The 25,026-nt window shown below is 43.8% G+C and overlaps 1 protein-coding gene and 1 long non-coding RNA gene across 4 annotated transcripts in view; one reads left to right on the top strand and one right to left on the bottom strand.

The window, feature by feature from the left end:
- Window positions 1-19,337, bottom strand: part of PXYLP1 (2-phosphoxylose phosphatase 1) — a 78,360-nt gene extending 59,023 nt beyond the window's left edge. Inside the window, exon 1 of one of the 3 annotated variants that reach the window (XM_077290855.1) lies at window positions 19,196-19,337. The gene's annotated coding sequence lies outside the window, so the exon portion shown is untranslated. The other 2 variants (XM_077290854.1, XM_077290856.1) reach the window with 2 other exon arrangements.
- LOC143808336 (uncharacterized) overlaps window positions 1-21,678 on the top strand; it is a 165,377-nt gene extending 143,699 nt beyond the window's left edge. Inside the window, exon 3 of the long non-coding RNA XR_013221933.1 lies at window positions 21,585-21,678. This is a non-coding gene — a long non-coding RNA (uncharacterized LOC143808336). The remainder of the gene's footprint in view (window positions 1-21,584) is intronic.
- The last annotated feature ends 3,348 nt before the right edge of the window (window positions 21,679-25,026 follow it).

The following is a 25,026-nucleotide window of genomic DNA, read 5'->3' as shown; positions in this document are numbered from 1 at the left end:
AAGACAACAGCGCCAACCACAGAGCCACCATGGTGCCCATCACAGAATGCCACCTTTTCCAACAGTCAGTCCTTTACATTCACTCACTGCTGGAGCTAGTCCGTTATTGGTGTTTAATTATGAATATGTAGCGGAAATTTATATTTATAATTATGGACCATATAATTTATATACAAAATGATCTACAATTATAGACCATGCGCCTCACAAATGCATACACACAGCACTTATACATAAGAATTACAGTCTCATATTGTCACTTCCATTCACGTCCAGCAATTGTAGTCAGATCCGCTCACAATTCCTATTCTGCCGTAATCAGATTAAATTGCAGAGTATGGCGTGTAGCAATAAAGAATTAATAGGTGCCGGAGCCCTTGAAATGCATCCAGCTATTTAACATTCTCTGTCCGAAAATCAACTTTATACCAGTTACTTGGAAAGCAAATATTAAAGCAGAGAAAACTGTGGAGGGAAAATTCTCTCATGTGTAACACTGCATGACACGGCGTTCAATGATTATTTACCGTTTCATTATTTTCAGTGATTACTGCTGACATATATCTTGTTCAGAGCTGGGAACACATGGGAATATGAAAAGAAGAGTTTAACGAAGATTTCTCTTATGCCATTTAATGAGTCTCTCTAAAAGAAAAACTGATGGTCCGGTAGAAAGGCATAAAGGCTTATTGAAGGACTGTACGAACCCTCATTTTACCCGATCCCTTAGAGAAAGGAGGACACTGAATATATTGATGTACAATTATTACGTTTCCATAGATATGAAACATGGCATCCATCGGTCCGATATTAAGTTAGAGGGGTTAGAATGGCCTTACGTTGATGTGTTATGTTCGTGCCTTTGCTAAAACGCCGAAGATATATCTCCAATAAATATCAGATCAATGCAAACCCCAAAATTCATCACTGACCACTGGCACTAAAACGTCTGCGATCAGTGATTTGAACAGAGGAAGCTCTTGCCTTGGAAGTGCACTTCTACGCCTCGGAATAAATGAATCCCAATCTTGGCGGCTGGTTCTCAGAGAAGATCTCATGTTCTGATTAACTGGTCACCGCAGGAGGTCCTTACTCCAATGAAGGTTGAACTGTCAGTTCTCTCTCATTTCTCTCAATTAATCCCATATGTTCAGTGTGAGGGTGATATGTCCCATCTTGGGAGATGACTTTATGAATTTTAATTTTTCTATGACAAATTCTGATGGTAATTTATTGTTTAGCTGCCCTAATATAACTGACAGCCTCACCTGTATACATCCTCCTCGTGTGTGTAAGGTCACGTTGAGGATATATGGGGTTTGCTTGATTATGCTTTTATTATACATGTGGTTTTGATTTTCTCTCATTATCATCTCCCAGAAGAGATCAGTATTGGAAATATTTAGCTTGTACTTTACCATAACAAGTTCAGCAGACTTCTTAACAGACTTCATGTCAAGGAACCTCCATTGATGAGAAAACATTAAAGATGTTCTCTAGGACTGGTTTCCGCTCTTTACACTCTACTGAAACTGTCCTCACTAAAGTCTCTAATGACCTACTAACAGCTAAATCTAATGGAAACTACTCCATGCTAATTCTCTTGGATCTCTCCGCAGCATTTGATACTGTGGATCATCAGCTCCTCCTCACTATGCTCCGATCCATTGGCCTCAAGGACACCGTTCTCTCCTGGTTCCCCTCCTATCTCTGTGACTGCTCCTTCACTGTCTGTATCTTTTGCTGGTTCCTCCTCCTCTCACCTTCTCCTTAGGCTGCTTTCACACATCAGGTTTTTTGTTTCAGGCTAAATCCGGCGAGTGTTGAAAAAACTGGATCCGGCGCAGATTGTGAAAAACTGATGCGACGGATCCGTTTTTTTGACGGATCCAGCTAGCCTATCTATAGTATTGGCTAAAAAAAAAAAATTTGGAGCATGCTCAGTTTAAAAACCGGATCAGGCCGCCGGATCCGCCTTTTTCCGGATCCGTCACCTTCCAGCTCCCATAGGCCTTCATAGCAGCAAACAGCCGGAAGCGCCGGATCCGGCGCTTCAGACTTTTTCGCCGGAGACAAAAAATGTTGCAGTAGACGTTTTTTTCAGAAGCCGGAATCGGCAGATTTGCCTGATCCGGCGAAAACCGGACGAAACGCAATGTCACCGGTGCAATCTGGCACTAATACAAGTCTATGGGAAAAAAACCTGATCCGGCGGCAACATTCGCCTGATCCGGTTTTTTGAAAATTAGCCGGATTTAGCCTGACGGCGAAAACCTGATGTGTGAAAGTAGCCTTACTGTTGGGGTTCCTCAAGGATCAGTCCTAGGCCCCCTACTCTTCTCTTTGTATACTGCCCCTATTGGTCAAACAATAAGTAGATTTGGTTTCCAGTACCATCTCTATGCTGACGACACCCAATTATACACCTCACCTGATATCACGCCGGCCTTTCTAGAAAACACCAGTGATAGTCTTACCGCTGTCTCTAACGTCATGTTCTCCCTCTATCTGAAACTGAACCTGTCACAAACTGAACTCCTTGTGTTCTCTCCCTCTATTAACCTACCTTTGCCCAACATTGCCATCTCGTGTGTGGTTCCACAATTACTCCCCAGCAACATGCCCGCTGTCTCAGTGTCATACTTGATTCCGAGCTTTCATTCACCCCCCACATCCGCTCACTGGATCGCTCTTGTTATCTGCACCACAGAAACATTTTAAGAATTCGGCCTTTTCTGACTTTCGATTCTGCAAAAACTCTCACTATTTCACTTATTCATTCTTGTCTGGACTATTGTAACTCTCTACTAATCTGCCTCCCTCTTACCAAACTCTCCCCTCTCCAATCTGTCCTGAATGCTGCAGCCAGGATCATATTTCTCACCAATCGTTATACCGGTGCCTCTACCTTGTGTCAGTCATTACACTGGCTACCCATCCACTCCAGAATCCAGTACAAAACTATTACCCTCATCCACAAAGCACTCCATGGCTCAGCACCACCCTACATCGCCTCCCTGGTCTCAGTCTACCACCCTACCCGTGCCGCCCGCTCCGCTAATGACCTCAGGTTAGCATCCTCAATAATCAGAACCTCCCACTCCCGTCTCCAAGACTTTACACGTGCTTCGCCAATTCTTTGGAATGCACTACCTAGGTTAATACAATTAATCCCCAATCCCCACAGTTTTAAGCGTGCCCTAAAAACTCATTTGTTCAGACTGGCCTACCGCCTCAATGCATTAACCTAACTATCCCAGTGTGGCCTATTAAAAAAAACTTTAACCATAATCAGATTCCTCACATTGTGTTCTCATACACTTTATGCATTTAATAGCCCTCTGTGTCTGTACTGTTACATATTTAGGCTGTTCACCGGTTCATGCAGCTTTACATGAACACCCAATCCTTACACTATGGCTGGTCCAAATAACTAAAGCAATTGTTACCATCCACCTCTTGTGTCTCCCCTTTTTCCTCTTAGATTGTAAGCTTGCGAGCAGGGCCCTTATTCCTCTTGGTATCTGTTTTGATCTGTGATTATTGTTATGCTGTAATGTCTTATGTCTGTACAAATCCCCTCTATAATGTAAAGCGCTGTGGAATATGTTGGTGCTATAGAAATAAAATTATTATTATTGATAGTGATGGTCTAACCTTAGGACAGGTTGTTGTTATTTTGTTGGGGGTCCAATACCCCCATGATGAGCTATTAGTAGATACCATGGCAGCCAGAGGTAGGCAGCTCCGTACACTGAGCAGTGGTCATTCTTGGCTACTACATGCCAGCGTCAATTAATATGGGGGTCTGGGCTGGAGGACACTTGGCTGCCCCCATACACATTAGACCATCGGGAAATCCTCCAACCTCCAATCTCTAGCTTCAGATTATCATCTACTATTTATGGCTTTCTTTAGTCTAATAATTTTATATAGATGATGCAGCTAGGTGAGCATGGATGAAAAGTACCAAAGCAAGGTACCGTACATTTTTTAAGGCTTTCATAGTCACTATATTTTCCTAAAAATGAAACATTCTGTTTAAGAGTTTGTAAGACCCTCGGCTGCAATTAAATCAGGTGAGAACTTTATTTGAAGGATATGGAATCCCCATTCTCGAGACTGGCGAGGGTCCCAGTACACGGCATCCCATCTATTAAACAAAAGCAGACAGTAGGGTGCATACACGTGAATAAATCTGTATACTGTAAAGTAGAAGAGTCAGCGCTGAAGGCCGAGCACTCAGGTGCATCCCCCATTAACAATCATTCCTGCAGAAGGTCTCACTGGTGGTGGCCTGGAGACCCCTATAACATCAGAAAGATGAGACTATAATGATCTGCAGAGATGTTTTTCCCTTCTACTTCCTTTGGTTGAGCCGAAAGCCTAAAAAAAAGACTTTGATTTCACAACCTGCATGAATACATAAGTTTCCTTAGTCTTTCTTCCTCCAGAATATGACAAAGTCGTCTATTATTTTCTACGAAACAAACAACCTCGTATTCCAAACTAAACACAGTGCTGTCAAGTAAAGCTGGAGAAAAGCCGCATCGAGCTACTATGTCCGCAAACAGATCATTCCCTGGGAAGCAAATCACTTTTTCCATTTGCCACCACCGGAGATCTGCAGTGGGAGGCTGCAGTCAGACATAATTGGCATGATACAAGGCAAATGTTGGAAGCTGAGCAGATGGATTGAAAAACTGTTAGCTAAATAAATAATCAATAGACGTATTGAGGCTGGAAAACAAAGTGGGCGGAATGAATTATTAAACTCCCCCGTGTTTTCAGTAATAACTATTAAAAGGCTTTTCGCAGTAATCACTATATATGCACAGAGGGATTAGGAAGAGACAAGCGATTGATTTCTAATTGAGCAGAGTCTCTGGGAGTTATTGCTAATGATTTGTGGTTTACAGAATGATCACCGTCTAATAGTTACAGGGTACAAAGTATGTTATTATGGAAAGAGACAAAAAGTTCTCGTGTAACTTACTCATTCATATAGTACAGCACCATCCATGCAAAGAACAGATGGAGGAACCCTGACAATGAAGCTCCTACAGGGATTGTTCCATTAGGAAAGGCCTTGGACGTGTGACTGTTACTGCGACCCTCACAGATCAGCACAATGAATGAGACAATGTTCCTGCATATCCGTTTGGTGGCAGCACCTGGTCTTATCCACATGGACGGACGGTGCTGCTAACACTTTGCTTTAGGTTGATTGGCGGAGGTTGAAGAGTTCAGACTCCCACTGATCAAGCACGGATTGTCTTTTCCAAGGATGGGCCATCTATGTTTATGTTCTGGAGAACCCCTTTAAAATAAATCACCATCACTATATCTTTTTAAAAGTAAATTAAAAAAAAAAAAAGGATGTCACATACAACCATATTCTCATGTTAAATTGCAATAGAGTGAGCATTTTACTGAAGACCTAAGGGCCTCCATACACACTACAGTCATCAAAACTGCTGATCGGCTGAATAATCTAGTGTAAGAGTGTAGAAGAAAAACAAGGAACCTCTGGGCGCTGCGAGAAATGGTGACGGCTCATAGGTAGTGGTGTGGTACTGTCATTTTTTTGAGGTTAAACATTTCGGCACTGAACAGGTGCTTTCACCAGGTACAAGGGCTTTTTGGTGCTGAAATACGTTGCCTCAATATAGTGACCATACTGCTACCTACGAGCCATCATCTTATCCAGTAGTTCCTTGCTTCTCTCGTCCGCTCTACTGTACTTATTGCCGTTGCCATCGTGTATGACCGGCACAAGGAGGAGCACCAGCTGGTCCACTCTACAAGTTTTTGGGCAGAGTTTTGCATGTTATAAGCACACCTCGCTAAAGGTGAGCAGATCTGGCCACTCTCCTTTACCCCAAACCTCAACACTATAGAGCAACTCTTATGGTTTTTCCTTTAAAATAATGTCATATGTATGGGGGTCTCCCAACTCTTCCCCCTACAGGTGGTGTTTGGGGAGAAAGGTATGGACAGTTTGAAGTCTAACACCCATTAATTTTGCTTCCTCAAGATGTAGGCAGCTGCCTGAGGTGTCTGGAAGTGACCCATTAGATGGGCGTCGGTTGAACTATGCTTTGGCCGAATATTTGGCCAACACCCATCTCGGCCGACTCTTGCATACACAGGAATGCTTGTTTTGTGAGTGCTCCTCTGCTCTCTATGTGAAAGTAGAAAACTAATACTGTACATTGACTGGTAGCTTGTCTCCAGAACAATGCAATGGGCAGTCCGAAATCGGACATGCCTGATCAAATCTCCCCCAACCATCAGCCGAAAGGTTTCCCCATACACATTAGGTTGCTGGCTGAGCCCATTGGTATCAGCCACTATGGCCGATATTAGCCTAAAGGCTTTTACTCGGATCTTCCCATAGAGAACACCGAGCGGTCATGTATATGGGGGAGTCGTGAGGGAGAACTGTCGAATGAGCGTTCAGTCCTCAGCTATCTAAGGTGTGTGCGCACACTAAGGCACGTAGAGACCTCCAAGGAAAAGGATGGCTGTGAATAAGTAAAGTGCCTCATGTACAGAATTCCACTACGGATCAGTAATACTGCACAGAGCCTGGTACAGGTCCATATACCCTGAAGCACCATTGATTTTATTCTAAGACCTAACAAGTATTTTTCTTATGGATTCCTCTATAATAAGGTGGAGGAGACACTATTGTTGGGATTCGGTGAACACAACACTGCCATGTAAGTGAGCCCGAAGAATTTACAGAACTTGACCACAGATCAGAAAGTCTCGTCCCTGGTCCCAGGCAGCAGTTTCTCCGCATGATTCAGGATGGATGTGGCTCAGGACAGAACAATATGCTCACCAGAATTTGCCCTTTCAAATGAGCATTGAATTCTATGGATTTTGTGGGCACCGGCTGACAGATCTGCCTGCTGTATCTACACGTTGTACAGGTGAAGGTGTTCCTGTGTGTTACACTACAGAAACTAGACAGACCGTCCCTAAATTCACAGTTTTTAGTTTCCCGGCCATAAGGACGCATGGACATCAATAGAAAACAATGGCAAAATACAAGTGTCAGGGGCAGATATATGATACAACTGACAGTAATACTCCCGATTCCATACTATTTAGTTATGGTGATGACATGAAGGGCGAGAGGCCAAGTTTTATCACCCACATATCAATTACACATGTGCCTCTGGTCGCAAAATAACCTACAATATTGTATCATTTTTTCAATGGAAGCAGATTGTCATATTCTTGTGTTGTGAACTCTATTTCTGGGCTTCCTCTTGTGGTCACAAGTGGTACTGTGTGAGTGCTGTCTTTCTGCAGGTTTGTGACTGGCATCAGCTGTCTCGTTATCTGCGGGCTGGTTTTCTATTTAAGCTCACTTGGAATCTCAGTCTATGCCTGCTGTCGTTGTATTCAGTGCTATTCTGTTTGCTCCTGTCTACATCCGTTACCAGTCTCTTCAAGAGAAGCTAAGTTCTGTTTGCTTATTCTTGCTCATCTGTGTTCAATATGTTCCTAGAATATTATGAGTTTTGTCCAGCTTGCTAATATGTGATTTCTCTGCTTGCTGGTAGCTCTGGGGTGCTGAGTTGCTCCCCCCACATCGTTAGTTGGTGTGGGGGTTCTCGCATTCTCTGCGTGGATATTTTTGTATAGGGTTTTTTACTGACCGCACAGATCCCTTGCTATTTTCTGCTATCTAGTGTTAGCGGGCCTCATTTGCTTAACCTGTTTCATCTCTGCGTTTGTCTTTTCCTCTTAACTCACCGTTATTATTTGTGGGGGGCTTCTATATCTCTGGGGTTATTTCTCTGAGGCAAGTGAGGTCTTACTTTATCTCTAGGGGTAGTCAGTTTCTCAGGCCGTGAAGAGACGTCTAGGATTTCAGGAAACGTTCCACGGCTACCTTTAGTGTGTTTGGTTAGGATCAGCTTTGCGGTCAGTCCAGTTACCACATCCCCAGAGCTCGTCCTATTGTCTCTGACTTAGCTGGTTAGATTTGTGATCCTAAGCCACTGGGATCATAACAGTACAGCAGGCCTGAAAAGTGTTTAATGCATCGCAGAAGTGGGATAAGAGAAGTCCTGAGTACAATTTTTTTTTTTTTTCCTCTCCCTTTGCTGCAGTCTGTCCAGCTTCTCTCATCCCCTTAATCTCTGGGTGGCTTTGAGTTCAGCTGCAGACATGGATATTCAGAGTCTGACTTCTAGTGTGGATCATCTTGCTGCAAGGGTGCAAAGCATTCAGGATTTTGTTGTTCACAGTCCTATGTCTGAGCCAAAAGTACCTATTCCTGAGTTGTTTTCTGGAGATAGATCTGGGTTTCTGAATTTTAAGAATAATTGTAAGTTATTTCTATCTCTGAGACCTCGTTCCTCTGGTGATTCCGCTCAGCAAGTTAAAATTGTTATCTCCTTGTTACGCGGCGACCCTCAAGATTGGGCTTTCTCCCTGGCGCCAGGAGATCCTGCATTGCTGAATGTGGATGCGTTTTTTCTGGCGCTTGGATTGCTTTATGAGGAACCTAATCTTGAGAACCAGGCAGAAAAGGCCTTGCTGGCTCTCTCTCAGGGCCAGGATGAAGCTGAGGTGTATTGTCAAAAATTTCGGAAATGGTCGGTGCTTACTCAATGGAATGAGTGTGCCCTGGCTGCAAATTTCAGAGAAGGTCTTTCTGAAGCCATTAAGAATGTTATGGTGGGGTTCCCTACGCCTGCAAGTCTGAATGACTCAATGGCTTTGGCCATTCAGATTGATCGGCGTTTGCGGGAGCGCAAATCTATGCACCATCTGGCGGTGTTTTCTGAACAGAGACCCGAGTCTGTGCAATGTGACCGAATTCTGACCAGAATTGAGCGGCAAAATCATAGACGTCAAAATGGGTTGTGCTTTTACTGTGGTGATTCAACTCATGTTATCTCAGCATGCTCGAAGCGCGTAAAAAAAAAAAAAAAAAATCGTTAAATCTGTCACCGTTGGTACTATACAGCCTAAATTCATTTTGTCTGTTACTTTAATTTGTTCTTTGTCATCCTACTCGGTTATGGCTTTTGTGGATTCGGGTGCTGCCCTGAACCTGATGGATGTGTCGTTTGCCAGGCGCTGTGGTTTTGTCCTGGAGCCTTTGGAATTCCCTATTCCACTGAGGGGTATTGATGCTACACCATTGGCTGAGAATAAGCCTCAGTATTGGACTCAAGTGACCATGTGCATGACTCCTGTACATCAGGAGGTGATTCGCTTTCTTGTGCTGCATAATCTGCATGATGTTGTCGTTTTGGGTCTGCCATGGCTGCAGGCCCATAATCCAGTTCTGGATTGGAAAGCTATGTCTGTTTCAAGTTGGGGTTGCCAGGGGATTCATGGCGATGCTCCTTTGGTGTCAATTGCTTCTTCCACTCCTTCTGAGGTCCCTGAGTTTTTGTCGGACTACCAGGATGTATTTGATGAGCCCAGATCCGGTGCCCTGCCTCCTCACAGGGATTGTGATTGTGCTATAAATTTGATTCCTGGTAGTAAGTTCCCCAAGGGACGACTTTTTAATTTGTCTGTACCAGAACATGCCGCAATGCGGAGTTATATACAGGAGTCTTTAGAGAAGGGACATAGTCGCCCGTCCTCCTCCCCTCTTGGTGCTGGATTCTTTTTTGTGGCCAAGAAGGATGGTTCTCTGAGACCTTGTATAGATTATCGTCTTCTAAATAAAATCACGGTCAAATTTCAGTATCCTTTGCCATTATTATCTGATCTGTTTGCTCGGATTAAGGGGTCCAGTTGGTTCACCAAGATAGATCTTCGTGGTGCGTATAACCTTGTGCGTATTAAGCAGGGGGATGAATGGAAAACAGCATTTAATACGCCCGAGGGCCATTTTGAGTACTTGGTGATGCCTTTTGGACTCTCTAATGCTCCTTCTGTGTTCCAGTCCTTCATGCATGACATCTTCCGAGAATATCTGGATAAATTTATGATTGTGTATCTGGATGACATTTTGGTCTTTTCTGAGGACTGGGAGTCCCATGTGAAGCAGGTCAGGATGGTATTTCAGGTCCTGCGTGCTAATGCCTTATTTGTGAAGGGCTCAAAATGTCTCTTCGGAGTACAGAAGGTTTCTTTTTTGGGTTTTATTTTTTCTCCTTCTACTATTGAGATGGACCCAGTCAAGGTCCAGGCTATTCATGACTGGACTCAGCCCACGTCTGTTAAGAGTCTTCAGAAGTTCTTGGGTTTTGCTAATTTTTACCGTCGCTTCATTGCTAATTTTTCTGGCGTGGTTAAACCCTTGACGGATTTGACCAAGAAGGGTTCTGATGTGACTAATTGGTCTCCTGCGGCCGTGGAAGCCTTTCGGGAGCTGAAGCGCCGGTTTTCTTCGGCTCCAGTTTTGTGTCAGCCTGATGTCTCTCTTCCTTTTCAGGTCGAGGTTGATGCTTCTGAGATTGGAGCAGGGGCTGTTTTGTCACAGAGAAGCTCTGATGGCTCTGTGATGAAGCCTTGTGCTTTCTTTTCAAGAAAGTTTTCGCCTGCCGAGCGGAATTATGATGTTGGTAATCGGGAGTTTTTGGCTATGAAGTGGGCATTTGAGGAGTGGCGACATTGGCTCGAGGGAGCTAAGCATCGTGTGGTGGTCTTGACTGATCACAAAAATCTGATTTATCTCGAGTCTGCCAAGCGGCTGAATCCTAGACAGGCTCGTTGGTCGTTGTTTTTCTCTCGTTTTGATTTTGTGGTCTCGTACCTGCCTGGTTCGAAGAACGTGAAGGCTGATGCTCTTTCTAGGAGTTTTGTGCCTGACTCTCCGGGAGTTTCAGAGCCGGCTGGTATCCTCAGAGAGGGAGTGATTTTGTCTTCCATTTCCCCAGATTTGCGACGAGTGCTACAGAAATTTCAGGTGGATAAACCTGACCGTTGCCCACCAGAGAGACTGTTTGTCCCAGATAGATGGACCAGCAGAGTTATTTCCGAGGTTAATTCTTCGGTGTTGGCAGGCCATCCTGCGATTTTTGGTACCAGGGATTTGGTGGCTAGGTCCTTCTGGTGGCCTTCCTTGTCGCGGGATGTGCGTTCCTTTGTGCAGTCCTGTGGGATTTGTGCTCGGGCTAAGCCTTGCTGTTCTCGTGCCAGCGGTTTGCTTTTGCCTTTGCCTGTCCCGAAGAGGCCTTGGACGCACATTTCCATGGATTTTATTTCGGATCTTCCAGTCTCTCAGAGAATGTCTGTCATCTGGGTGGTGTGTGATCGTTTATCTAAAATGGTCCATTTGGTGCCCTTGCCTAAGTTGCCTTCCTCCTCCGATTTGGTTCCTCTATTTTTTCAGAATGTGGTTCGCTTGCACGGCATCCCTGAAAATATTGTGTCTGACAGAGGATCCCAGTTTGTGTCCAGATTTTGGCGGATCTTTTGTGCTAAGATGGGCATTGATTTGTCTTTTTCGTCGGCCTTCCATCCTCAGACGAATGGCCAAACCGAGCGAACTAATCAGACCTTGGAAACTTATTTAAGATGTTTTGTTTCTGCTGATCAGGATGATTGGGTGACTTTTTTGCCATTGGCCGAGTTTGCCCTTAATAATCGGGCTAGTTCTGCTACTTTGGTTTCGCCTTTTTTCTGCAATTCTGGTTTTCATCCTCGTTTTTCCTCGGGTCAGGTTGAACCTTCTGACTATCCTGGGGTGGATTCTGTGGTGGATAGGTTGCAGCAGATTTGGAACCATGTGGTGGACAATTTGAAGTTGTCACAGGAGAAGGCTCAGCGCTTTGCCAATTGCCGTCGCGGTGTGGGTCCCCGACTTCGTGTTGGGGATTTGGTATGGCTGTCTTCTCGGTATGTTCCTATGAAGGTTTCCTCTCCTAAATTCAAGCCTCGCTTCATCGGTCCTTATAAGATTTTGGAAATCCTTAACCCGGTGTCATTTCGATTGGACCTCCCAGCGTCGTTTGCCATTCATAACGTGTTCCATAGGTCGTTGTTGCGGAGGTATGTGGTGCCTGTGGTTCCTTCTGTTGAGCCCCCTGCCCCGGTGCTGGTGGAGGGCGAATTGGAGTACGTGGTGGAGAAGATCTTGGATTCTCGTATTTCTAGACGGAGGCTTCAGTATTTGGTTAAGTGGAAGGGCTATGGTCAGGAGGATAATTCCTGGGTTGTCGCCTCTGATGTTCATGCGGCCGATTTGGTTTGTGCCTTCCATGTGGCTCGTCCTGATCGCCCTGGGGGTTTTGATGAGGGTTCGGTGACCCCTCCTCAAGGGGGGGGTACTGTTGTGAACTCTATTTCTGGGCTTCCTCTTGTGGTCACAAGTGGTACTGTGTGAGTGCTGTCTTTCTGCAGGTTTGTGACTGGCATCAGCTGTCTCGTTATCTGTGGGCTGGTTTTCTATTTAAGCTCACTTGGAATCTCAGTCTATGCCTGCTGTCGTTGTATTCAGTGCTATTCTGTTTGTTCCTGTCTACATCCATTACCAGTCTCTTCAAGAGAAGCTAAGTTCTGTTTGCTTATTCTTGCTCATCTGTGTTCAATATGTTCCTAGATTATGAGTTTTGTCCAGCTTGCTAATATGTGATTTCTCTGCTTGCTGGTAGCTCTGGGGTGCTGAGTTGCTCCCCCCACATCGTTAGTTGGTGTGGGGGTTCTCGCATTCTCTGCGTGGATATTTTTGTATAGGGTTTTTTACTGACCGCACAGATCCCTTGCTATTTTCTGCTATCTAGTGTTAGCGGGCCTCATTTGCTTAACCTGTTTCATCTCTGCGTTTGTCTTTTCCTCTTAACTCACCGTTATTATTTGTGGGGGGCTGTTCTATTTCTTTGGGGTTATTTCTCTGAGGCAAGTGAGGCCTTACTTTATCTCTAGGGGTAGTCAGTTTCTCAGGCCGTGAAGAGACGTCTAGGATTTCAGGAAACGTTCCACGGCTACCTTTAGTGTGTTTGGTTAGGATCAGCTTTGCGGTCAGTCCAGTTACCACATCCCCAGAGCTCGTCCTATTGTCTCTGACTTAGCTGGTTAGATTTGTGATCCTAAGCCACTGGGATCATAAAACATTCTTGTAGTTTTAGATCCAAACAGGAATTAAGGCATTTTCTGGTTGCCTAAAGGCATTACTTGGGTAACTGCACATGCAGCCCTAGAATGCCAGATGTTCGGTCTCCAGGAGTAGGCCATTTCCTATAGCACAGCATTACTTATTATTCAGGTCAAGTTATTGTGTTACATGAATTTTTTCTCATAAACACGATGACAGGTTGCCAATCTGACAGCGGCATTAAACACGTTTCGGGGGTGCGTGGAGTCCAATCGCGTGCCCGTGATGGATCTTTGGGCACCAATGGGTTGCCATGAGAGCCTGGGGTCTGCTGTAGACCTACATGCATGTCAAGGCGATTCTACTATGAAAGCCGGCATCTAGCTAGCGTTCATAGGAGACCATGATTTTCGCTATACATAGCAGTACTGAAGCACTGTTATGCACAGCACAAGCGATCAGATGATCGCATCTTCAAGTCACCTAAGGGGACGAAGTTAAAAATTTAAAAAAAAAAAAAAGTTTTTAAAAATATGAAAGTGGAGAAAAAATGAAAAAAAAATAAAAAATAAAAAAGTTCAAACCACACTCAATTAAAAATAAAATTAAAATAAAGGTACGCATATTTGTCAAAACATAAAATTAATAGGTCAACGGCATAATGATAAAAAATAGAAACGCTAGAATTATGTTTTTTTGGCTGCTACAACATTGTTATAAGAGGCGATCAAAACATCGTATCTATGCCAAAATGCTATAAACCTGCTCATGGAGCAAATAATAAGCCCTCATAAAGCCACATATCTTCAAAATTAAAATAGTTACGGGCCTAACAAAATGGTGATGTAACCAAAAAATAATAATGTTTCCACACACGTTTGGTATCTCCATACTAGAACAGACCTGTAGAACCATATTGCCTGGTCGGATTTACCATATCGTGAACATGAGAAATAAACGACAAATTGCATTTTCTTTTTGCTATTTCAATGCACTTGCAATTTTTTCCCTACTTTCCAATGGATCGCATTGAGTGAGGGCTCAGTGAGGTGACCTCACCTTCCTCAGTCGGTAGGCCTGCAGGCTCAGTGAGGTGACCTCACCTTCCTCAGTCGGTAGGACTGCAGGCTCAGTGAGGTGACCTCACCTTCCTCAGTCGGTAGGCCTGCAGGCTCAGTGAGGTGACCTCACCTTCCTCAGTCGGTAGGCCTGCAGGCTCAGTGAGGTGACCTCACCTTCCTCAGTCGGTAGGCCTGCAGGCTCAGTGAGGGGTCCTCACCTTCCTCAGCCGGTAGGCCTGCAGGCTCAGTGAGGTGACCTCACCTTTTAATCAGTTAAGAACAAGTTTGAGAAAGGAAGGAAACAAGACTGAGAAGAGCTGAGAACCTGTGATAAATGAACTACTAGAAGAAATAAGCCTAGCGATATATGGAGATGCATCTGTGATCCATGACCGCTGTATGTGAAATGTATCCTCCTTATCAAACATATGGAAAGAGAGCAGCTCTGGAATTTCCTGCCCTTGCTTGCTCAATGTGTGAACAGGTTACATACACTGAAGGGACTGAAAGCAGTTTGACATTTATTCCAGTTTTCTGGCAAGAAACTGCTTGAAATATAGGAACAGTTTTGGCACAACTTGTATGCTGAGGTGTTTGGCAGTTTAACAGGGTTTTTTTTGTGCGTTTTGAAAATAGGTGAAGCTCAATAGGAACAGGGCATAGTCAAGGGTGCCTGTCAAATTCTTCAGAAAAATTTACGGCATGGCTCAGTCAGATGTCTGTGCAAATCTGTCCAAGGGCGTACCACGAGGTACAGACTGGCCGCGGGTCTCCCGACCCAAGAGTGACCAACTCATAGAAATGCATGAAGCGGTCATGGTTTTGAGATTCGTGGCCAGTCCAAGCGTTAATAGTCCATGCTCGGAAATCTGAAGGAGCCTAAAACAGTGCTTTCCATCAAGCACTACATGGGGGCTTCTGCTTAAATCCCCGAAAAACTGTATTCCTGCAGGAACCCCGACGGAGTCACTGTGGACACTAACTGGCCTCCATCCTAGCAGTATTCCTCTTTTTCATACATGCAGAAAAACAGTGCCAGACCGCTGCCAGGGTCCACAGTAACTCCATCAACTTCATCCAAGTAAAAGGCTATGTTGAAGTTTTGTCATGGCTCCCACTAGGATACTGGTCTTTGGGGATTCCATCAGAAAACTATATATGTGGTCCTAGCCTTATACCAATTCTGACACTTTTCTTTGTTTTTTAAGAAATGAAATTTTAATCTAAATTCACACGAAGATTTTAATTCACTTTCTGGTGTGTGTTTTTTTTTTTTTAACCAAAAACAGGACTAGTTAAAAGGGAGAAAAGACATCTTTGGGGATGTGCACATGACATTGTTTTTCAAGCAAAGGGTCCTTAATGAAAATGCAGGCTGTGCGTCTCTGAACGGTCTTCGTGCTTGCAATTCTTGGCAACTTTGCCAAGTGCATTATTTTGTATCGATTTTTTTTTTTACTTCTACATATACAATAGTGAGAGACACCTTCCAAACAGAATCTTCCTGAAGAATAGTTAGATTTTTTTTTTTTTAACCGCTTTGCGACATTACAAACGTGACGCCCAAACCCTTAGGCTAACATTATAGTCTCTACACTGAGGCCGGTATCACACCCATGAAGCACAGACCCCCTTACCCCCAGACTGCAGGGTCTCCCGGCCTGAGCTTATGGCTACCTAGGCATATATGACACCAATAGCCCAGACCAGGAGATCTGGTGGTCGGGCCGTTCTGCCAATCCAGGCACAGTCTGTGCTTCACGGATGAATGAAACTGTCATTACCAAGAATCAGGACAATCATTTATTATTAGCGTCGCCATCAGCATTGATGGAAATTATCATTGTGGCCATTTACATAAAATGGTAATTTGCACAAACTGCAGTCATTGTTCCAACAATCGCTGGGTGTGAACACTCCCTAAGGAGGTTTTACTGATAAGCGCCTTGTAGAGGACGCTCCCAGGATGAGCTTGTGACCCTGCAGGATTTCTGCACCTATCATTTATATTAGGTTACTTGAGGTTTTTCATTACATTTTTGTGGCCAGAAGTCAGAAGCTACGTCCCAAGCCCTCAATGGGAGGGAAGCTCTCATAGACTTGTATTGTACTGGACAGTCGGCAGGTCGCTTTTTGCTGGGGACGAAAACAGATAAAGACAACAGAAGGCGAGTACAAAACCAGCGGCCGGGGGACTTACTGACATACCTGGGTGAGGTTTACATGCATTTCTGATTATTTTCCATTGCAGAAACACACTAATAACGAATGTGGCGTTTTTTACCTGTGGATTTTCCACATCTAATACAAGTCTATGTAGAAAATCTCCAAAGAAAACTCAGTGAACCCAGAAGAGAACTTGACAAGTTGTGGATTTGAAACGCGCGTCGCAGGTCAGTTTACGCAGTGCTAAAAAGAAGAACAGTGGGAACGAGAGCTCCATACATCATATCCACTTTGCTGGGATTGTAAGATGCTGCGTTATTGATGCAGCAAAAATACCCAGTATGAAAAACCCATTGCAGGCACAAAGCCTAAGGCCATTAGCACACAATGCAGATTTAGTGCGGATTCGCAGTGGATTTTTTCCGCACAGAAATGCTGCAGATCCGCACTGTGATTTACAGTACAATGTAAATCAATGTGAGAAAAAAAAAAGCTGTGCAGATGGTGCGGAAAAATCTGCGCGGAAACGCTGCGGATTTAAAAGAAGTGCATGTCACTTCTTTTGTGCGGATCTGCAGCGTTTCTGCACCCCTCCATTATAGAAATCCGCAGTGGTGAAAACCACACAAAATCCGCATCAATTCCGTGGCAAATCTGCACGTGCGGATTCTGCAAGGAGATGCGGATTTTGTGCAGAAAATTCTGCACCCAATTCCGCAACGTGTGCACATAGCCTTAAAGGCAATAACATTCAACCCCTTTAAGAAATGGGTCCACAATAGCAAAAGAAACTACTGTTATATTTTGGATGCAATTCTTACACTTGCTTATCCTAAATCAATTCAGGAAAACCAGGAGAGAATGAATGCACCTGTTATTTCCTCCGGAGGGAAGGTCACAGCCCGCACCCTCACAGATGGGTGCACCGATTTACAAGAGCTCATCTGTGAGTATCACCCTCCTAGATAAGACCCCTGCAGCACTGCTCTGCATGCCAGGATCTGATGGGGGGAGTGGTCAAAAATGCAGAAGTAGTTTTTTCCCTATATCACAGGAAAAGGTCGCACAAGATTAACCATTTGATTTGGTAATGTAAATATCACAAACCGCCAAGTCACCTGATGCCCGACATCTCTGGACTGTTCACACGGAGCTTTCTGGTGAGGATTACTGAGAGGCTTCTGCTCCAAATCCACATGAAAGAAGTCGAGCACTGAGAGAAGATACTCGTTTTCAATAGGAAAATATTACAATCCTGAATGCGGTGCTATTTTTTCTCAGGTGGAAAAAGTCGTTTTTAAAGGTGAATTTCGCAAAATGACAATTCCAAGTAAACAAAAGTGAAGTGGGCGTTTTTTCCTCCTTCAATTGATCAAAAAGTCTACTTTGGAGAGGTTTTCTGTAGGCAGAATCAGCCTCAGTGTGCGCTCACGGTGAGTGATTTTTTTTTTTTAAGAGAGTTTTAGGACCAGAAAGTCTCCAAATTATATAAAAGTTATAATAAATTGGAGTTTCTGCTCGTTTCCACCCCAAAATCTCCGGGCCCGATGCATCGAAGCTTTCTGGACACAATTCTGGAGTAAACGTTTCGTACAGTCATCATAGTAACTCGCCCCCAACTCTCCCATGACATGTCATTTCCACGCACCGTGTGCACTACAGGCAGGTTTTCCCCACTTTACAGAATAACAGTTTATTCAAAGAGAATGTGAAAAGTTTTCTAATGCGGATTGTGGAGCAGAATCTTTCACAGCACGGAAAATGTTTTTCGGAAGCTTTTTTTCTAGTGTTGATTCTTAAAGGGAATCTTTCAGCAGGTTTTTGCAATGTAATCTGGGGACAACATGAGGTAGGGGTTAAACCACAGCAATGTGTCACCTATCAGGCTATGGGCTGCTGTTCAATTACAAAGAAGGTTTCATCACCAGGACATTATCATTGTCCGACTCTGCCTCTCCTGTGATCAGCAGCTCACTGTCAATAGACTATGTACCTAGAGAGCCTGGTGTGGGCGGGGCTAGCTGTGGGCGGGGCTAGCTTCCTCAGCTCTGCTACATCTATAAGCTCTGATTGTATCAGAACGGCGGCACCCAGTAATGTAAGTGACACATCGCTGGAATCAGGGTCCCTTTTCCTATATTATGCTGCTCGCAGATTAAGGAGCAAAAACCTGCTGACAGATTCCCTTTAAGCTACAAAAATCCATGTGTGAAAAAGTGCGGCCATTCTCTAACACGTCATTTCATAAGGAGCTTCTGCGAAAAAGAAAAAACAAAACGCTCCAAATTTAGCTTCCAAATCAACCGGAGCAGAAATCAAAAAAAGTCCATGCACAAAAATTCCAAAAAAAAGCATCAAACCTTTTTATAGCAGGAAACACTGACATCCCAGTAAGTTGTTATCCCGGTCTGTGGCCCCGATGTCCTCCAGATGGGGGGAATCAGGACCCCCGGAATAGGGCGGCCACCACAGGAGGGTCACACACCAGCCAGCTGCTCGGACACGGGACACAGACCACCCAGAGGGTCCTGGGGACGTCACGGGGGTCCCCGAGCCCTCCTGCCCGCAGAGCTGTGGTGGGTGCAGGAGCCTGGAGGTGACGGACCCCGCTGAGGGGAGGTGACGGACCCCGCGGAGGGGAGGAGGGGGCGGCAGGGGTGAAGGTGAGCAGCCGAGCACAGCGCCTACCTGGCAGCCTGGTCACCGAGCCGGAGGGTCGCACAGACGAGCAGGAGGGCGCACAGCACCGAGCACAGGCAGGCAGGAGGCGGGGGCAGAGCGATGAATGAGAGAAAGTGGAGGGAGGAAGAGGCGGAGACAGCGGAGGACCGGAGCGGGGCCACAATGGAGGGCACCGGGGGCGGCACACGGCCGGGCGGACAGCCTGTGTCCTCGGCTGCACTATACGTGAGGTCTGTGAGTGGCGGCGCCGCCCACGGCTCACCTTGGCGGACTCTTGTCGCTGCTTAGCAACCGTTGCTATGTAAACGTCACTTGTCTGCCACTGGCACTTTACGTGTCCCCAGGTGGATAAGAAGGGAGCTCCGCCGCCATCTTTTTCTTGGGCAGATGGGTTTCCAGGTGACCGGTACACGGCTGAAACTTTCATGGACACTGATGAGAAGTGATGCAGACGTGACGTGGACACAGAGCTGACAATCGGAGCAAAGAGCTGGCTGGTTGCTATAGGCAACAGAACCACAGTGATCACACAAGTTATAATATAGCAGAATACTGGAGGGACATAGTATAGGGATATAGAATAGTATAGGAATGTATAGTATAGCGGCATATAGTATAGGAATATATAGTATAGGGATATAGAATAGTATAGGGGCATATAATATAGGGATATAGAATAGTATAGGGGCATATAATATAGGGATATAGAATAGTATAGAAGCATGTAGTATAGGAATGTATATTATAGGGGCATGTAGTATAGGAATATATAGTATAGGGATATAGAATAGTATAGGGGCATATACTGTAGGGGCATATAATATAGGGATACAGAATAGTATAGAAGCATGTAGTATAGGAATGTATAGTATAGGGGTATATAGTATAGGAATATATAGTATAGGGGCATATAGTATAGGAATATATAGTAAGGGATACAGAATAGTATAGGGGCATGTAGTATAGGGAGGCACATAGTATAGGGGCATATAATATAGGGATATAGAATAGTATAGGGGAATCTAGTATAGGAATATATAGTACTAGATGGTGGCCCGATTCTAACGTATCGGGTATTCTAGAATATGTAGGTAGTATATAGCACAGGCTACGTACTATATTGCACAGTGACGTAGTATATAACATAACCAACGTAGTATATAACATAGCTAAATAGTATATAACAGAGCTACGTAGTATGTAACACAGCCACATAGTATATAACATAGCCACGTAGTGTACTGCACAGCTACGTAGTGTATAGCACAGGCCACGTATATAGCAGAGCCACGTAGTATATAACATAGTCACGTAGTATATTGCACAGTCACGTAGTGTATTGCACAGCTACGTAGTGTATTGCACAGCTATGTAGTATATTGGTCAGTGACGTAGTATATAGCAGAGCCACGTAGTATATAACATAGCCACATAGTATATTGTAGAGGCACGTAGTATATTGCATAGCTACGTAGTATATTGCACAGCCACATAGTATATAACAGAGCCACGTAGTATATTGTAGAGGTACGTAGTATATTGCATAGCTACGTAGTATATTGCGCAGCCACATAGTATATAACAGAGCCATGTAGTATATTGCACAGTCGACGTATATAACAGAACCGACACAGCCACATAGTATATTGCACAGCTACGTAGTATATAACAGAGCATGTAGTATATTGGACAGTCACGTTGTATATTGCACAGTCACGTTGTATAGTATAGGGGCATATAGTATAGGAATATATAGGGATATAGTATATGGGCATGTAGTATAGGAATATATAGTATAGGGATATAGAATAGTATAGAAGCATGTAGTATAGGAATGTATAGCATAGGGGCATGTAGTATAGGAATATATCGTATAGGGATATAGAATAGTATGGAGAATGTAGTATAGGGGCATATAGTATAGGAATATATAGTATAAGGATATGGAATAATATAGAAGCATGTAGTATAGGAATGTATAGTATAGGGGCATATAGTATAGGAATATACAGTATAGGGATATAGAATAGTATAGGGGCATGTAGTATAGGAATATATAGTATAGGGGCATATAGTATAGGAATATATAGTATAGGGATATACTGTAGAATAGTATAGGGGCATATAGTATAGGGAGGGACATAGTATAGGGCAGTGATGGGCAACCTTTTGAGCTTGGTGTGTCAAAATTCGCCAAAAAACCGAACATAACTTGGGTGGTGTGTCACCTTGATAAAAAAACCATAATTTTGCGACATGTATAGTTTAAATAACAAATATGTATAATTATAATTAACTTACTTGCTTAGTGACTTCTTTGTTCATCTGTCAGTTGGTTTCTTTTGTTGGTCTTGCTATTACACTGGTCAATAGCATTTTTGGTGCCAAAGATATTTCATCGAATTTAGGGTATTTTTGGGGTGCTGATTCTGAATATGTCATCAGTTTTGCCAGATTGGCTCAAGTTTTTGAGATTTTTGGTATCTTATTTATAGCACTTGTTGGTAAATGCGACGCATCATCTCATTAATTTCTTTGGATTAGTACTTGAACTGAGCAGTTCTCAATATAGTTTTGTGTTAATTAGTGTTCTAAAAGTTTGTTCATAGCTTGATTTTTGCACTAACTTTATGTTGTTGTCTGTTTTCCAGTGAAAAGCATGAACTCATCAAGAAGAAGTTGTCTTAACGATCCAGACTCATTCTGTTACATTTGTGGTGAATACACACTGCCAAAACATAGAAGAAACATAACAGACTTCGTAAAAAAAGTGTATTTTGCCTATTTTGGGGTTATGCTTGGGGACCAAGACAAGTTTTGGGCACCACACATAGTGTGCAAAGCATGTATCGAATTATTACGAAAATGGAGCAAAGGACAAAGAAAAAGCTTCAAATTTGGTGTTCCAATGGTGTGGAGAGAGCCAAAAAATCATCATGATGACTGTTATTTCTGTGCAGTGCAAGTGCAAGGATTCAATAAGCATAAGAAACGAAAATGGGAGTAACATGGAATCTGCAAGAAGGCCTGTCCCTCATTGTGAAGATGTGCCTGTACCTGTGTTTACCATAAATAACAGTCATCATGATGATTTTTTGGCTCTCTCCACACCATTGGAACACCAAATTTGAAGCTTTTTCTTTGTCCTTTGCTCCATTTTCGTAATAATTCGATACATGCTTTGCACACTATGTGTGGTGCCCAAAACTTGTCTTGGTCCCCAAGCATAACCCCAAAATAGGCAAAATACACGTTTTTTACGAAGTCTGTTATGTTTCTTCTATGTTTTGGCAGTGTGTATTCACCACAAATGTAACAGAATGAGTCTGGATCGTTAAGACAACTTCTTCTTGATGAGTTCATGCTTTTCACTGGAAAACAGACAACAACATAAAGTTAGTGCAAAAATCAAGCTATGAACAAACTTTTAGAACACTAATTAACACAAAACTATATTGAGAACTGCTCAGTTCAAGTACTAATCCAAAGAAATTAATGAGATGATGCGTCGCATTTACCAACAAGTGCTATAAATAAGATACCAAAAATCTCAAAAACTTGAGCCAATCTGGCAAAACTGATAGCATATTCAGAATCAGCACCCCAAAAATACCCCAAATTCATTAAAATATTTTGGACACCAGAAAAAAAATTTTTTGTTGTTGACCTGTGTTATTTAACTTGTGTGGGGTGCCGTGAACTAAGATAAGTGAGGGGGAGGGGGAATTCTTCCAGTGATGGCGAACCTGTGACAGTCCAGCTGTTGCAAAACTACAATTCCCATCATGTCTTCACAGCCAAAGCTTTTGCTCACTTATCTCAGTAATGGCCAATGACACCCCACAGTTCACTGGATGATGGTTGCTGTAGTAGTCACAGGGCCTGCAGACAGCAATCACAGGGCCTGCAGACAGCAATCACAGGGCCTCCAGACAGCGATCACCTCAGGCCTCAGAAGTGCGTCCCAAGCAGCATTGCGCAGAGCGTCTAGGACTGGGACTTCCGGTAGGCCCGAACTTCCGGCAGGCGCAGCAGGGAGCAGCGCAATGCCGCCCAAACAACAGAGCTCCGGCGCAGAGCGTCTAGGCCTGGGACTTCCGGGAGCTGCACCGGGTCTACCGGAAGTCCCAGGCCTAGACACTCTGCGCCGGAGCTCTGTTGTTTCGGCCTACAGGCCTCCTGCATGGCATCCGATCCAATAAAAAATTGGAACGGCTTGCCATTAGTGTTGAGCGATACCGTCCGATACTTGAAAGTATCGGTATCGGATAGTATCGGCCGACACCCGAAAAGTATCGGATATCACCGATACCGATACCCGATACCAATACAAGTCAATGGGACACCAAGTATCGGAAGGTATCCTGATGGTTCCCAGGGTCTGAAGGAGAGGAAACTCTCCTTCAGGCCCTGGAATCCATATTAATGTGTAAAATAAAGAATTAAAATAAAAAATATTGATATACTCACCTCTCCGGAGGCCCATGCACCTTACCGCTGTTAACCGGCAGCCTTCTTTGCTTAAAATGAGCGCGTTTAGGGCCTTCCATGACGTCACGGCTTCTGATTGGTCGCGTGCCGCTCATGTGACCGCCACGCGACCAATCACAAGCCGCGACGTCATTCTCAGGCCCTAAACTCCTCATTCTAGGAATTTAGGACCTGAGAATGACGTCGCGGCTTGTGATTGGTCGCGTGGCGGTCACATGAGCGGCACGCGACCAATCAGAAGCCGTGACGTCATGTAAGGCCCTAAACGCGCTCATTTTAAGCAAAGAAGGCTGCCGGTTAACAGCGGTAAGGTGCAGGGGCCTCCGGAGAGGTGAGTATATCAATATTTTTTATTTTAATTCTTTATTTTACACATTAATATGAATCCGATACCGATTCCCGATACCACAAAAGTATCGGAACTCGGTATCGGAATTCCGATACCGCAAGTATCGGCCGATACCCGATACTTGCGGTATCGGAATGCTCAAAGTTGCTATGCAATTTAAGGATGCAATTTCTATGGGGCCGCGGCCGGCGGCCGCGTGTCACTGAAAATGACTACACGTGTCAGCACTGACACGCGTGTCATAGGTTCGCCATCACTGGTATAGGGGCATATAATATATGGATATAGAATATAGGGGAATCTAGTATAGGAATATATAGTATAGGGATATAGAATAGTATAGAATCATGTAGTATAGGAATGTATAGCATAGGGGCATATGGTATAGGAATATATAGGGATATAGTATAGGGGCATGTAGTATAGGAATATATAGTATAGGGATATAGAATAGTATAGAAGCATGTAGTATAGGAATGTATAGTATAGGGGCATGTAGTATAGGAATATATAGTATAGAGATATAGAATAGTATAGGGGCATGTAGTATAGGAATGTATAGTATAGGAGCATATAGTATAGGGATATAGAATAGTATAGGGGCATGTAGTATAGGGATGGACAGTATAGGGGCATATAGTATAGGAATATATAGTATAGGGATATAGAATAGTATAGGGGCATGTAGTATAGGGAGGGACATAGTATAGGGGCATATAATATAGGGATATAGAATAGTATAGAGGAATCTAGTATAGGAATATAAAGTATAAGGATATAGAATAGTATAAAGACATAGTATAGGGACATATAGTATAGGGATATATAGTATAGGAATATATAGTATAGGGATATAGAATAGTATAGGGGCATGTAGTATAGGGAGGGACATAGTATAGGGGCATATAATATAGGGATATAGAATAGTATAGAGGAATCTAGTATAGGAATATAAAGTATAAGGATATAGAATAGTATAAAGACATAGTATAGGAACATATAGTATAGGGATATTTATAACACCAGAGAAAGCTTTTGCATATGGCCCCTTCTCATAACTACTCAGCCCTCCTCCTCCAAAACCAGCTTCTCCGCCGTTACAGAGTATCAACTTTCCTCTTCACTCTCCAAATCCCATTTCACCACCTGTGAACTTGACCCAATCTTGTCCCACCTCATCCCAAACCTCACCACAGTCTTCATCCCAACCCTAGCCCATCCCTTCATCCTGTCACTAACAACTGGTGTTTTCC

This window comes from Ranitomeya variabilis, chromosome 2, assembly GCF_051348905.1.
Source record: "Ranitomeya variabilis isolate aRanVar5 chromosome 2, aRanVar5.hap1, whole genome shotgun sequence".
NCBI classification, from domain to species: Eukaryota; Metazoa; Chordata; class Amphibia; order Anura; family Dendrobatidae; genus Ranitomeya; species Ranitomeya variabilis.
This window is presented reverse-complemented; position numbering and strand designations above follow the sequence as displayed.